The 16,861-nt window shown below is 32.4% G+C and overlaps 1 protein-coding gene across 3 annotated transcripts in view; it reads left to right on the top strand.

Moving 5' to 3' along the window:
* The window catches only part of LOC108567365 (eye-specific diacylglycerol kinase), a 57,797-nt gene that overhangs the window by 28,338 nt on the left and 12,598 nt on the right, over nt 1-16,861 (top strand). The gene's annotated exons all lie outside the window — the stretch shown is intronic.

The following is a 16,861-nucleotide window of genomic DNA, read 5'->3' as shown; positions in this document are numbered from 1 at the left end:
TGAGCCATTAAGCGCCTTTTTATTATGGCTTCGAGCTGTCTTCGGATTATAGCCCAAAGCATTCATTAAAGTCCAATGCAATATCTTGATAGACTTGATAGACCTTCTTTCTTTCATCGATCATATTAATTTTTCATTTGTAATCGAATACCAATTGTAACTAAAGCACTGAAATATTTACTACTTTTTAAAGATTATTTAAATTATATTTCATTTACAATTATAAAGATTTTTAATATTATAATTACCCAGCTCCTCTGCCCAATTTTAATTACATTATTATTACAAAATAAGTATACGGATGTAATTGCAACTTTCACAGATTTTTCTAAAAATTCGCTGTCAAATTTGAGAAATATACTTCTTAAGCAGTATCTCCAGTATTGAACGATTTTCTGGATAACCGCGAAAGACGATTATCTGAATAAACGTTTTAATTAAAGTCAATAAGAAATTTGAAAAAAAATGTCTTTAGTATTTAACGATTTTCCTGACAACCACGAACAACAAATATATTATTAAATAGACATATTAAAGTCGAATATTTATTAAATAAAATGAGTTTATAGACGTATTTATGGTTATTATGATTTTTCTGCATTTCAATATCAATGTTAAAAATATTACATTGACCCGGCTCCTCCACCCAATGTTAATTTCCTTCTATCGGATTATTGATTGTAGGATTTACCCTCCTCGATATTGTCTTTATTAGAACACAATGCCTAGAATTAGATTCTTATGAGTGTTTTACCATTAAGAAAGTCATTCTGTACACACTGTAACTTATCGTAGAAAGGGATTCTTAAGGGCCCAAAGGAATCAACAGATCGCAAAGGCTAGGTCATTCAATTTCCTGAAATAGCACTCTCTCCGATGAGAATCACTACTTCGGAAGATAATTTAATATAACTTAATTAAAGCTTATAACATCATACAAGATCAATAGTTTACAGCTATAATTATACATTTTTTTTTAAATTTACATTAAATTATTGACTATTTTCTAAACTTTTATTTATGATGTGTCAATGTCAAATTGCTGTACGTGATGCATGCAGAGCAAAAACAAATGTACCATAGACAAAGTGCAACCATAAACAGACAATGTTGCGCCGATGCGGATCGTAAATTACGTAAATTGTTCGCCCGAAAACTCGTCGGTTTTTGTTGCGCTGCAAAATTTTCATAAATTCCCAGTGCAAGCAAATAAATCACGCGATTGTTGGCTCCACAATGTTTCGCCCATACATTTACCATTATTGCATCGCATCGGAATAAAAGTGTTCACAGATAATGCCAATTATAAAGTCGAATTTTACGTAACAATTACATTTTAAATTCCGTGAATATTCGCATAAAAATACATATATTCTAATTACACATTTTATAGCATTGAAATTATTTGATTTTCTAAAGTCAAGGTAATAAGAAAAATATATTTTAAGTTGAGATTATTTGAAAAGAAAAAGTATGAAATATTTGGAAACTTTAGCAAATCCAGTTTGCTAAAACTTTTGGTTCATGTTTGAAAAATCTACTTGCTGCATTATTGAACAAGAATATATTTAAATATATATTTATTTTTACTCTGGAAAACTTGAATCTCTCATTTATTTACGGGGAAAAGTTCGTCGTGTCTTTTTGTTCTTTCCACGCTCATATAAAAGATACACTCAAACTGAAAGTATTTCCCAATTTCCCATTTTATTTCCCGGAAGAACGAAACATGTTTATTTTCGTACCTCCTTATTTCTTTATTTTATTTTTTACATACTTTAATTTTTATATTTTCACTTTTTATTGCAAATACAACAAAATTGCAAAAAAAAATGATATAAACATTTTCTCACTATGACGCTATATTTTCCAATGTTTCCAATAAGGAAACGTGACACAATTGTGAAGAGAAAATCTTTGCCCAAGCAGAAAGTTCAGAAAACTGAAAGTAATATGGATATCCCCCTCAGATTTTCCACACACAAAACCTGCCTTCTTCACCCTGGAGAAAAGAGGAGGAAAATCTAAAAATCTATTCGAAGGGGAGAGAATTTTATGAATTTTGGCGCGGACTTAATATTCATGTCACCGTTCCCACATAACGACGTACAAAATTGGTATAGATATCCCAATTTCTTCAACCCTCGGTTTATACCAACAAAAAATGAACTTATAGAAACGATTTTATTTACTTAAAGAAAAAAAACGTGTTCTTGTTTCTTTTTTATATATGCACAATCAATTTGAAATAGAAAATCCATTGGTAATTGAAGATTTTTCAATTTGCTTGAAAAACACAATTTTTATATAAAAAGGATAATTCAAAGTTCAAATATTATTTAAAAAAATTGTAACATGTAAAATGAAAAATATTGTTACAAAATTTCAAATGAAATAAAATTTTTGTTCAATAATGTTTATTTCTCTTTGTTAAATTAGAAACAAACAAATATGAGGATTGTTTATACGTTTTAGTACTGCTGTGATTCAGAGCAGGTATGGCTCTGAATGTTGAATTTATGGTTATGTTGAAGTTGTGAAAATTAAGAAAATGTAATTTGTGTGTAGTTTATTTAAATTTAATAATGAAATTGTGATATTTAATTATAAGCTTTATGAAAAATTATTCTTGGTATTAAAATTGTCGAGCGTCGACCGACATGAGGCGTGCATTAACTTCGTCGTGTCGTGCATCTTTAATGAATAACCTCATGGAAAGGCCAATTCGATGGCAATAATTGCTCTAAGTGAACGTGAAACGATAACATCCTGTATATTCGACGGTTTTCTGCGCCGTAATGTATAAGTAAAATGGAATTACGCGCGCGCAGTTCGAAATTTAATTAGCTGCGGTTTCGGTGCATTTGGTTCATGATGTGTCTCGTAACGGCCGGGACACGTGTAAAACCCCACAGGACGTGGAGTTGAGCTCGTGACCCGATATAAAATATTACCTCGGGGGGGCTTAAAGAGGAGACCTTACGTTACGCTCGGGCGCCGAACGGCTGACCCTTCCATCCCCAAAAGGGTGGACGAATAAGGAGGTAAAACACGTCGGAGAGGAAACGAAACGTGCGGTTTTCACCTTTAATACCAAGGAAAAGAGACTCATCTTCTACTTTTGCAAAGCAAGCCACCAACCTCCCCTCTCTCCCCCCCCACGCTTCTCCCAACAACGACAGTTCATCCCCTGTGGCGAGGGACAAGATGAAATTCCACACAAATACGCGGCCGAAGGAAAAAAAAATGAGAAGTCGAAGGAAAAGATAAAAATACATTTTTATGTTCTACCTTTCACAACGTAATTGCCGCAATTTACTTCCACTAATTCCTCTCAACGTGGACCAGAAAAGTCGGTCGAGAAGAATAAAGAATGAGAGTAAAATAAAGGAAAAGTGGAGAAAATACATGAACATAAGATACGTTTCTAAATTATCTTATTTTTCGAGTGGAATCTACTTGTTTGGATATCCGATAACCTGTGAAATAATTATCACCGGCAAATCGAATTTCTCTAAATGTTTTATATTTCAGTGACAAAAATATAATAATAACACAATTCTTTCTCATTCTTATTTATATTTCGTTTTTCTTCTCTCCAATGAGACAAAATATTCTTCGCATTTACAATAAAAGTACAAAATACAGTGAGAATATAATTCTATGATTTTGAAACATTTTTTAGAGAAAACTTGCTTTGTGCGACAAGAGTCAAGAGCGTAGGAAATATAAGTTTTTATTTTGTGGAAACATCCAGGAAATATAATACAATTGAAACAAAATAGGAAGGATGAAAAAGGTGGACATCAATCACTGCCAGAAGCACGAGGCGAGTCATGGAAAATAACAAAAAAAAAACAACAAAAAAATGAAACAAATGAAGCAGTGGGGTCCTGTATATTTTGCATGCAACGTATTACGATTATTGTTATATCATTTTTGTTTTGTTTTTTTTTTGCCCATTCCGATCTTGCAGCCGTCCGTCATTTGCATGCAAAGTGTCCGTATATATTTTGTTTGCATCTCGCGTGGAAAATCGGCGACTGGCAGACGCGGATCATTAAAAACAAAAGTCAACCTAAACCTCCCAACTCACCCACGATACGAATTTTCCTTCTCGTTACTTATGCAATAAAAGAAAAAGCGAACGCAAGGGCGGAAACGAAGCAGACAGAGAGAAATACAGATATAAAGGGAAAGCGACCGACGGATGGATGGAAGGAAGAAGAAGAGAAAAAATAAGTGAAGAATGAATGCGAGGGAGTAAAGCGAGAGAACGTAGTAGATCTTCTTTTCTGCTCGCACATCGCAGCCCGTATTTCATTTTAAGTCTGCTTAAATAAATGATGGCTGAATAAAGTCGGCGGAGATGCGAGGAGTGAGGGAGAGAGGACGACCGTAAATATAGTCCTTCCATTTCGCCTCGTTTTATTTATGTTGTTTTGTGTTTTTGCAGCGCGAAAAACTGGCCGTGACATTGGCTAAAAATACATCACACACACACACACACGTTTTCATTTATTAATGGCAGAGTAAGTAAGATGCTGCAACGAAATTCAATTGATTCAATTCTACTGAATCCTTAATTCAGCCTGCGCGTGTTGTTTCTGTTGTTTTTATTATTTTTTCCTTTTGGTTTTTTGGTAAAGTTGCGCGCGAGTTTCGTCCCGAGTTTTACGACCTTAAGGGCGAGAAAAGGAACATTGGGTGGCGTCGCGCCGAAAGAGCACTTTACACCCCCCGAGCAGCAAATCGCTACTTCGGCGCTAAACAAATTTTGATTACCTTTCAGCTCTAATAATATGAAAATAAACAAGTCCCGAGGAAAACTCAATTTTCCTTTCACGCCATTGAAAAATCAGCGGCTCCCCGAAAACTTTCCTTTACAAATATCCACCGAGAATCTAGCACGCTTCTTCTACATTATAAGTGAACATTAAGTGCGTAAACTAAAGCGACTTTGTTTCCACTCAAGAAACTATCCAATTCAATTTCATATTACGATTATATTCCAATTTTTATTAATAATTACTTAGTTCTAAGTTCTTAGTTCAAAGTTAGATTAAAGTTGATATTTTTATTTCTTTATAACTAAAAAAATATAAGACAAAATCAGTTAATGATAACTAATGACATGAATGTTATACCATAATAATAAATATTACGATCTTTTCCATTCTCTTCAACTTTTAAGTATCCCGAGGAATGTATATAGTAAGTATCTCCTTGATTTAGTCATTCAAATCCAGTTATTTCCCTTTATTGCTCATCAATTTAATTATGTTTTATTAATAATATTTTATAAATTTTTAATTATAATTTATAATATATTTCAGTTTCACAATTAATTAAGTAGTTTCCATTTTAAGTAATGAACATTTATTTCTATTAAATTTGTGACAGTTAATCAAAACTATAGTAAATTTGTTTATAATTGTTTGAGCAGTGAAGTAAGTAAAGTTGCATACAAATGTGTCACAGGCAATTTTAATTAAGTGTCAATTAACGTTGTCTCATTGATGATTTATTTCGCAATTAATTGCGCGCATGTTGCGATAAAATTAATTACGTTCGTTCGTTCGTTCGCTCGTTCTTTATTTTCAACCGTGTTCAGATGAGGTACTTAGGGACTTCCCCTAACGCACACGAAAAAGGTGCTGCGAGAACTTTTTCCTCTTTAACGAGCGAGCAAATTAAGCCAACTTCTGTTTTGTTGGCACGCGTGTATCTCACCCCTCACCACCATCCATCCATCCATCCCCTAACACGTTGCAGCATTGAATAGCGAAAGACAGAAAGAAAAAAACGAACGAGCTCATCACGAATAACAAAAATACAAGAGTTTATTTTTTTATAGGACACGAACGTTGTTCCTGCTAATTTCACGAGGTTAGACAGAATTACGCTCGTCTGAGGGTTGACGATCAATGCGAGGGTTATAAAATCGGTGGAAAACGTAATCAACAAACAAACGACGGCAAAAACTGTTTGCACGTACATACATACATAGAGAGTATGGGGGTCTGGGGTTAATTCGGTGGATGCGCCGGGTTACGAAAACCCTGGTCTGCAGACGAAAGCCCTAAACAATTGGAACGAGAGAGAGCACTCGCAACCGTTGAAAACAACCGCAGAAATTGAACCACACAGACACAAAAAATATACAGACACTAGAGTCGTGACCGCCGATGAACGCCATTTGGGAGAGGAGAGACCGAATCGAATTGACAATGGAATAATTGATCCTGTTCGATGCTCAAGCTCAGACCAAATTAGAATTGTAAAGATAACATCTGAGGTCGCATCGAACTGCTCTGGATACAATCTAAATCGTTTACGACAATAGGGCTTTACTTTATTGTTTCCACTCGACGTTCTTTTTTATTACGTCTGACAACTTGTTTTTTTTTTCTTTTTCAGTAAACGATTGTTCAACATAAAACGCATCGCATCACTTTCTTTAAATGTATCACATTTTTATATAATTTCAATTATGTCACAATACATGAGTAAATATCTAAAATTACATAATTAAAATAATATAAACTATATTTACATAATGTAAGAAATTCTTTAAACTTTGCTTATATTAAATTTTAATGCAATTAAGCTGCAAATTAAATTGAAGTAGGCTGATGTCATTTACTTAAAGTTTGGGAAGTTGCTCACGTAATATACGCATATTAGGAAGAAATCGCGTGGGAATTGTAGTCTTAAAAGGGGTTGAAAGCTGCGTTAACTCAAAAACGTGCGGTGTCAGTTCCCCGGAGCTTCTTATGCTAATGTGGACAAGTCATATTGAAGTAGCATACAGTAAATGCGTTATAATTAGCCTTATTTTAAGTAACTTTCAGGGATAACACTGCCTCATAAATATATACTTTTTAGTGTACGTGTCTTCACGAACAATCCTCATTGCTATATTAAATTGAGAGTTTATAGACATAATAACATGACTTTGTTAAATTACAAATTTAATAGAAAAATGAAACTGTTATATATGTATGTAAAATATGAAAACGTTTTAAATTGCAAATTTTTTGTGTAAAATGAGTGGAAAATGTAAAATATTTATTATTTATTAGCATGAATTTGTTAAATTAGAAATTTATAATTTTTTTTTTTGTAATATTACAACTACAATTTTTAATGAATTGTGTACGTGTTTTTTTAAAACATTTGCAAAATACAAATATTACAAATTGAAACTGTAATGAATAAATGAAAATGTTGCAAATTAAAAATGTAAAACGTGAAAAACGTTTTAAAGTGCAAATTTGTGTAAAATGAGCAGAAAATGTAAAATCGTGCATATATATATTTACTACGTTGAATGCGTAACATATTTGTGCAGTTTTACAAAAGCAGCAAAGCGAAAGAGTGAATACATGCAATAATCGGGATTTCTAGGATTTTATTTGTGTGGAAAAAATCCGGATTTTGTGGATTAAAATCTGCTGTATCGGTGATTACAAAAAAACCTTTTGATATTTTATTTAAAATTGATATTTTTAAAAATATCTACGTGAATTTATTTGTGATTATTGGAGATAACGTTCGTATGAGATTTACAAGGAAATAGGTTTTATGCGGCCTTTCGGGTCTTAATTAGACGCGTTAATAGAATTCAGGAACAACTACAACGGTTTTGTTAATTCTCTAGGTTTTCATGAAATTCCTTTTGTTTTCGCTTCATCCTCATCCATGTTCATCCTCTTCCCAACATTCCTTGCCATACGCCTCAGCTTAAGCGCTTTTTCGCGTACTTTAAAAGGGTCGCGCGTCTGATGCTTTTGCTGCTTCTGCTGATGCGCTCAGTATCTCCGCTTTCTATTTTCGGATTGCACTAGTATTAAATAATATATAATCCCCTTTTTGCAACATCCGTACAAAGGGAATAAATTACGCTGTTGGAAAAAGCAGCCTGTGTGCCATCATCCCTTAGCAACCTAGGGGGATGAAGTTCGATACGAATTTATATCACAATACACTTACTTTTCATACTTACATTTTCAATAAATGTAGATGCAAAGCTTTTTCGGTTTTACAAACATTTTAAAATTTTCAAAAATTCAAAGTCCTTTTGTTTTTTTTTCGATTTCAAGTACTTTCCTCTTTTTCTTAATTTCTGAAAATTTTCCGAAAAATTAACGAATTCAAATTTTTTGTCCAATTTCCGGTAACGATTCGATTTCCTATTTGAGAATTATCCATTCATTGGCGGTCGCATCAATTTGGGGAAGTTATCGATCTACCGAATGCTGTTAGCGAGATAGTCGCACACACACACACACATTCACTAAACTATTTATGCCCAGCACTGGCATTAATTATGCAATGTTTTGTAGAAAACTCAATTTCCCCCCCTGGAAACCTGTAATTAGTAGCGGATTCCACTTCGATGCGATATCTTTTTATTTTTGATCGAATTATGTAGCTCCATCGAATATACCGACAAACAAGAATTAATTTTTTTTTTCATCATCGAACAGAATTTTATATTTAACTTAAACTTTAATTACTTGAATAATTAATAAACTCTTCAATTAATAACATCTTAATAAGAAATTTAATAATTTTAAGCATTTTATAAATATTGGAATGAACTATGAATGAAATTATAAAATAAAATCAACAAAGAAAATGGTGTTAAATTGTATATGGATTTTAATTTTTATATTTTAAAATAATTCATCGTGTACCGAGAGATTAGCATAATCTCGGCACTTTTCAAAGCGTAAGATGCAATTTAAATAATTAAGCTTTTAATTTATGTAAAGTACATCCGAAGAAGAAAAGTTCTCCGTCTAAAGTTATATGAAAATTGAATTATGTAAATAGTTTTATGCGCTTTTACAAAGTAATTTTAATAGTTAAATTTCACTATTACATTATAAGAAAATTCAATTATGCTCTGAGAATAAATAGAAGAATTATATTTAAAATGTTGTTTATTTGCTATAGAAATGAGGTGAAAGAATAAATGTATGCTCTTACGAAAATTAATTTCTTTTCCAAAGTTTCTGGACATTTTTCAGTACTTTATGAAAATGAAATTAAAATACTTGAGGAAAAAAAGGAGCATAAAAATAACTGATTATTATAAAAGGAAAATTTCTATTTGCTCGAGCTTCGTGTAATTAATGCTCTGAATCATTTTCGAGTAAAACATTATTCATTCCGAGCTTAAGACGTAAAAAGTAAGCGATCTTGGAAGGATCAATTCCCAAGGATGTTTGTTATCTTTGCCTCTCCGGTGTTTGCATTTCCTCTTCGATTCGTTTGCTCCACCACTCCACGTTGTATGCTAATATTAGGCGACGAATCCACGCAAAAGTCCTTTTCGAAAATATAAAATAAAAAATTGTAATAATCCGCACGAAATCGCCCCCCTTTTGGGGAGAGAGGCAAAATGCAAATTCCCATACATGCATATTCATTCGGTTTTCCAACTTCCCCACCCGAAAAATTCCAACTACCAATCGAATTTTTCTTCCTTGTTTCGTATTTTCCTAACGGATGCGTCCCGAAGGATGAAATGTGTTTCTGCGAATCCAATTTTTCTCACTTTTTTTTTCATCTGGATGACAGTGGGTTTTTAGCCGGTAACGGTATTTGTTCACGTACGTCCGTGTGTATACGTCTGTTCCACCCTTCGATAATGTCCTTCACGTCGATTCCAATCCGAGTTCCACGCGTATTCGACGGCTTTAAGGAAACCCAAAGAGAAGTAGAAAAAAAAAGGAAAGAAAATGTAGCGTAAGACGTGGGTAAGTTTTCGTGGTTTGATGTTTTCGAGGGAAACGGCGCAAGCGGAAATCTCGCATATTTTTCTATTATTACTTTTCATGAATACAAAAATCGTATTTCCCCAAAGAATTGCTGCATTTGAAGAAGTTTTTTGTTTTTTTCGCCTGAAACTGATGAACATTTTATTATGAAATTCATGTTAATTGAAAACAACAGTGTATCAACATTTGTTTGTATAATTAAACAATTATTATATTAATTTCTGAGTAAGAGTAAACTTTACGAAATCTAAATATTTTTATATTATTATATACTACTGCTTTAGTTGCTAAATTAATTAGATTTTCTAAACATGAAAGTCGTAATAGTTGACTAGGTAAACTACTTTGTTTTATTATATTATGCACAACAAATGAATCTAAATGTTAAACAATTCTATATGCAAATATGTAATCGCTTCTGTTTCTAAACTAATTAAGTGTATCTAAACGCTAATAATCATTTGCTGAACTCACAAACGCGAATTTCCCTGAGGAGATATAGACTATGTAAACTAATGCACGAAATTCTAATTAACCGAAAACAATAACAGAACGTTATTTGTATAATACGCTGTAAAGATAATAATTAATGAAGGTTATTGTAGTTTTGAGAAAAACAATAAAATAAGTAAATTATAATATTCTATTCATCATGTTCCATGTATCGATTAACGGAGAGAAATTAAATTAAATCGTGTCTGGAAGTCGTTATTTCAACGTGAAATCTACAATATTGATTAAAAAATAGAAATGTTTTAAAATGTTTACATTAAGTTTAATATGAATTTTTAATAACAAAAAGTTTCTAATATTATCCTTGGCTGTAACTATTGAATTAATATTATTGAATTTTCTTAATTGTGATGATGTTGTGTATTTAGTGCAAACATGCGTTATCCTGATTTATGTTGAAATACGTTCACTTTTCGTTTATGAACAGAAGATATCAGATTAATGTTTTTCTCTTTGAAGGGATGAAAAGTAACGGAAATCAAATAAGTGGAGAGGCAAACAAAATGTCGAGGATAGTTGAAATGTGTTGAGAGAAAGAGAGCAAAAAAAAAGTGTATGTGTTCGTTGGAGGAAATGTGCCTTTTCATGCGCCAAAAACGGTAATTGCTTAGAGCAAATTGCGTTAAAGGAATTAATTAATTAATGCAAAGTAGTCTTTTGTGCTTTTGGTGTCGCGGAGATTTCGAGGGCAATTCCATAGATGTGCTCCTCCTTGATTCAATCACTCCTTCACCAAAAACCACCATCCCGCGGCATCCTCGATCCTCCAAAACGCGTCCAATTTTAGACCAATCCCGACCTGCTTCCGGCGGAAGTTCGACGGCAGTCCATCAAACTCTAAACGATCCGCTTCTTCCTTGCGATGCATAGCAATTACCGGCGGCCTTTGTGAATCGATCGTTGAATGAAGGAGGAGGATGAAAGGTGTGTGTGTGTAGGTGGATGATTGTGTGTACGTGCATGGAAAGTTACTCGAAAGGATGAATGGATCGTAGGTGGAAAGGGAAAGAGAAAAGAGCATACACGTACGTTTTAGCTGGTGGAATTACACAGCTGAAATTAAAAAGTTTCATGGAATTCGTTGAGGAGGAGGAGGAGAAAAAAATAATGGTAAAACGGAGAAATCGGACGCCTCTTGCAGCCCCCCCCCACGGAACGGGGGCGTCGCGTGACGTCACGGCCTGTGACCATCGGTGCATTGAACCACCGACGCCAACTCAACCCTAAGTTCTTCAAACAAAAAACACCTATACATTATTACACCTTGTTTTATCGTGTCCTTTACTCATTCTTTTTTTTTTCCCATTTTGTCCTTTAATTAGCATGGATATATTACAAACAACAACAAACAAACAAAACACAAGTTTTATACGTACGTGCTTACCTGCTTTGTCCCAGTTTCGATTTAATTTACTTTAGTCAAAAGTTAAACAATATTTATAAGCGAAAGTACTTGCATCGGTGACCCAGTACAAACAAACACATTGAAAAATATCATGATCTATAAAAATTATAAAGAAAATTATTAATTTAATTAATTTTTAAATAAATATAATAAAAATAGATATTTGAAATAACAAATTTTCACTTACAAACTTTGAAAATAAGGTTGGTGAAATGAATTTTGCTCCATTGCTTTAATTTCTATAATAGTATAAAATAAATCAATAAATGAAAAGAAGTGAAACAGTTAAATAAATATAAGTAATGGTTAAATAAATGGATAAATGTGTTGAAACAAATATGAGCTAACTGCTGCTACTTTCAGGGCCAACTGGGAACGTTAGTAAATTGCTTTCCTTCAGACTGACCAGTTCGGGAAAGTTAAAGTAAACATGTTTAAGTAAACTTTATATATATATGATGTTATTGCAGTGTAACTTAATCGAACAAAACTCATCAAAGTCTTCCTCGCAGTTTCGTACTTTACAGCAAAAACATCTAAAGTCGAATAAATTTATAAATAAAGATTGAATAATTTGGAATATTGTTAAATTATCACTCACTCATTTAATTACGAAACAATGATGAAAACGCAATTATTAATATAAAAGTTTTATTGGTGATAAAAGTTCTCTCTTGCATTCCATTTTGGTAACGTTTTAGTCACTTACACATTTATATCTTCGTTAATTTCAAGTCTGAAAACTATCGTCGTCCGTCCATACATTCCTCTTTCTTACAGTTTGCGGACACACTCGCTTTATTTCTGTTTGCAACACACCGCCACACAGTTTCTGGTTTTCTCCAGGAACGTTTGTACCCAATTTATAAATGAAATTGCAACATAAATATCCTCATTTTCCCATCCTCCAACTTCGTCTTTCTCTCTTCTCCATCCGCAACAAGCACCGCCAATTTACCATCCGTTCGCACGAACGCAATTTCTCTAGTCCATTATCCGCAGATATAGGGCCCCCGCATTTGGGTTTCGTGTTCAGTAAATATTTACAAGAAATGTTCTCAGCTATAAGTTATGAAGTTATCACAATGATTTTTATAAAATAATTCAAAAATCTTCAACAATACAAATTTATTAACATATAACAAGAATTTAAAATCAAATTAAAACTTTTCAAAATTAATTTGTTTAAAAATGTTATAACATTAACATTTAAAATAAAATTACTATATCATCACACTTTCCTAAATTTCCCAATAGTTTACTGATTAATTTTAGAAATATATACATCTAGTGAACATCACATAAAAAGCAGTTATCGTGAATTTCCCTGGAGTGAAATTAAATTGGTAGTAGTTTAATGGAAACCCTTCGACACTGCAAACTCTCTCTATTCAATACAATTTTGTTCAATGTTTATTTTTTTTCGTTCGTTCATTGATTTGTTTGCGAATTCCGATGAAATTCAATTGACTACAAACTCGCATATTAAACCAATATGTATCTACATGAAAATATGTTTAAAAAAAAACCTAAAATTTAGATATATAAACTCGTCACATTTATTTGAATTAACAGATTTATCATACACAAAAATCAATTTGATAACAATTTTGAATATTTGAAACATGAATTATTTGTGTTATTATTGACTTATTTTATCGTTGCTTTGTATTGATTTTTGATCAAATATGTTGTATACGAACTAAATATATATGTATATATTATATAAAATAAATTGGAGACGATTTGGTATGCATGTGACATGCGGATTGGAAATAAGCTGAATACAAAAAAAAAAGTATGTGATAATATTCTTCCGGGATGTGAAAATATGTGCATGCGAGTTTATACGCTGACAGCAGTTTGCGGATGAACCACTTCAGAGAGGCTAACGAGAGCAATTACTTCCCCCAACCGGCATACATTTTTACAGCTTGCTTGTTACGACTTCAAACCTTTCAGAAACTCCTCCTCAATATACAAATAAAATATATATATATATATATTTCTTAAAGGCAATGAAAAAAAAATATGAAGATACGGTAATCCAATTAACTTGCGTACATCGCAATCGATGTTGTACCGAAGTTCTCGTTACGAGTTTCTCAAACGTCTTTAGTTTCTCAAAGAAAACAAGAACATAAAAAGAAACGTTTGGATAATTTAATGAATTAAAAATTGTAAATTTTTCATTGAATTTATTATAATTTAAAACATTCAATTAGAATTTATTTGAAAATAATTTATATAATTTGTTCAAACTAATAAAATGTGCATTTTCTGAATGATATTTCTGCAATTTCAACAAAAAAAGATAGTTTTCGTGAATCTGTAGTTAAATTAAATTTCTAACTGGAAAATATAATTAATTGTTAAAAAAAAAGTATAGTTGTTTCTAAATATTTATTTTGTGTATTTCAAAGTAATTAAATTGACTAACTCGACTATATTAAAAAAAAGTAAAAAGTAAGTAAATTTAATTTAAAAAGTTGGTATTTACTTTAAAATGTAGGTGTTTATATTGAGATCTTCAGAATGATTTTTTTTTTGTAAAAAAAAACGATGCTGAAAAGTTTGAGGGCGACCGAAGAAGGAATTCGTCGCCTATTTTCCTCCGATAATTCTTAATTATTTCTCATTCACTCTTTGAGCGTCGTTCGACTTTCTTTAATATTTATGAGGCGGCGTCGGGGAATCCGACTCATTTGCATACGAGATTTGTCATCGAGATTTTAGCGTTCTTCTTCGCCGCTGCCGACGGAGACGGCGAAGAAGACACACGCCGACGAATTTCGCGAGGAAGAGCGCATCCGATCAATCAATCTCGCTCACTCACACCCTTTGCTGTCTCCTCTTTGCCAACCCCTTTGCCCCCCTTATGAGCTGTGCGGGGTGGTGAGGGGTGGTGAGGGGTGGTGGTGGCAGTCAGGGAGAGAGGAGGTCTGCCGGCGATCCCTCTTCGTCGCCGCCACCCCGTTCGCATTTCTCTGTCTCTCCAATGCGGTTTAATGGCGAAACGCGACGGCAAAATCAATAGAGAGAGCAGCCAGAGCCGACTACCATCCAGGTGTAGGATGAAAATCCACAAATTTCGATGTTCCACCCTGTATATTTGCACATTACACCACCTCACCTGCATAAACACATGCTCTATTCATTACGTCCGAAAATTCTAAGACGAAACATAAATTCATCCCACGTTCAATTGATCCAGATTCCAAATTGATAAACCCTTCCTGTCCGTAACCTTTCGACCGTTCCATCCATAATAGAAGAAACGCGGAAAGTGTGTTGGGAAAAAGATTTATTTATACATAAAGTTTTCAAGTATAATTGGACGCGGAAGTGTCGTAGCAAGAAGAATTATGGTTAATTACGCTCATTTCACTAGTGTTAAGACTTCTTTGTCTTTCTTTTTTTTGTCCTCTTTCGAACTTTTTCGCTAATACTTTGAGCCAACTGTCACCTGCAACGAAATTAAATTTCAACTTACAATTGCTTAAAAGAAATCCTTTTATTTATTGCGTCACGCCGATTTGTTACTTTCTTTTGTAATGACTTACAATCATTATGAAATAATACATTATATATTTTCGAAAAAGAAAAAATAGGAAATCGTCCCAACAAATCACTATATTTCAATTTAATTTACTTCTTTGAAACTCTGCCAACAATTCTAATTGATGTATTCTTTGTCTTTTTCTCTAACAGATTGCAAAAGATATAATTATATTTTTATAAATTATCAAAACATAAGAAATCATTGAAATTGACGTTAGATACGTTAAAATATAAATGTAGCAAGCGGAAATCAAATGTTTTGAATTATGTTTCTACGCAACAGATAAACAACAAACAAACAATATCAATACATAAACTCCTAATTAGAATTGCGGCATTTGTTTTATTATTTATTTGTTTTATTTTCTTTTTTTTTTGTGGCGAATGCGACTCTTGAAATTCGTGATGTTTTGGTGGAATTTCGATAGATTTTAATTACTCGCGAACTGCGCACCGAACTGTTTCAAAAATGCATAAACAAAATAATATATAACGAGACCAGTATTTTTTTTATTTTTATTATTACCGTTGTTGATATGTAACGAGTTTTGAAAATGCACGCTTCAATTATTACACACGCATTTTAGATGAGCTGTTTTTTTTTGTCATTTTCTCTACAAAATGTTATATTTTAACACGAAATTATAATAATACTTTTAGAAATAATCTTATGTGATAAGTAGATTTTGGTATTAAACTACAAGGACAAGAAAACAGTAAGAAATAAGTACAAGTACAACAAATCGGTGTAAAACTTAAGTAAATTTGTAGGAAAGAAAGTGATTTTTTTTTAGATCAATTAAATTAATTTACTCAGGAAAAGTTTGGATAGAAATAATTTAAATTTTGTAAAATTGAAGATACATTTTAAATTTTACCTGTTGCGCTCTGTCAGATATCCAATTGAGGTTACGTTACGCTCAAATAATTTGCTCAAGTTTTTCTTTTGTTTGTTTTGAGACTGACATAGTAACGTATGTAAATAAAATGTTTCCATAGGCAACTTGATATTCTTAAAAATGTTGAAAATTTTAAATAATCTGGATTTTACATGAATTAATGAACATTATTTTTTAATAATATTATTATGCTTGATGCATTGAAGAAATTAAAAATGTAACATAATTGATTTGCAATTTATCTTCAGTATTCAGTAAAATATCGATATTATCAATTTGTGGGAAGAACGAAGATAAAATACCGCACATAATGAAACAAGCACAGAAAATAAAATAATTTTAGCCCTTAATCGATACCATTAACTTTGCTAGCAACCCCCTAAAAACAAATCATCGACGATCATCAATCAGAAGGAGCGTGGACTTGACTTACCAAAAAAAAAGGAAAAAAATGTTTATTCTCTTCTTCCTGAAAATAACGAAAAAAAGAAAAGAAAAATTGTGACAGGATAAAATCGATGCGGCGAGTTCGGTAACAAACAGTATTTTGTTTAGGGAAAGAGGTCGCATTCAATTAGGACGTATGATTTATTTAGAGGAGAGGGAGAGAGAGAGAGAGAGATAAATAAATAAACGCAAATGGAATATAAAGAAAAGCCAGCTGCGAGTTTTCCCAATTTCTCTTTTTTTTC

Source organism: Nicrophorus vespilloides, unplaced genomic scaffold (genome assembly GCF_001412225.1).
Source record: "Nicrophorus vespilloides isolate i.1.1-1 unplaced genomic scaffold, Nicve_v1.0, whole genome shotgun sequence".
Taxonomy (NCBI): Eukaryota; Metazoa; Arthropoda; class Insecta; order Coleoptera; family Silphidae; genus Nicrophorus; species Nicrophorus vespilloides.
This window is presented reverse-complemented; position numbering and strand designations above follow the sequence as displayed.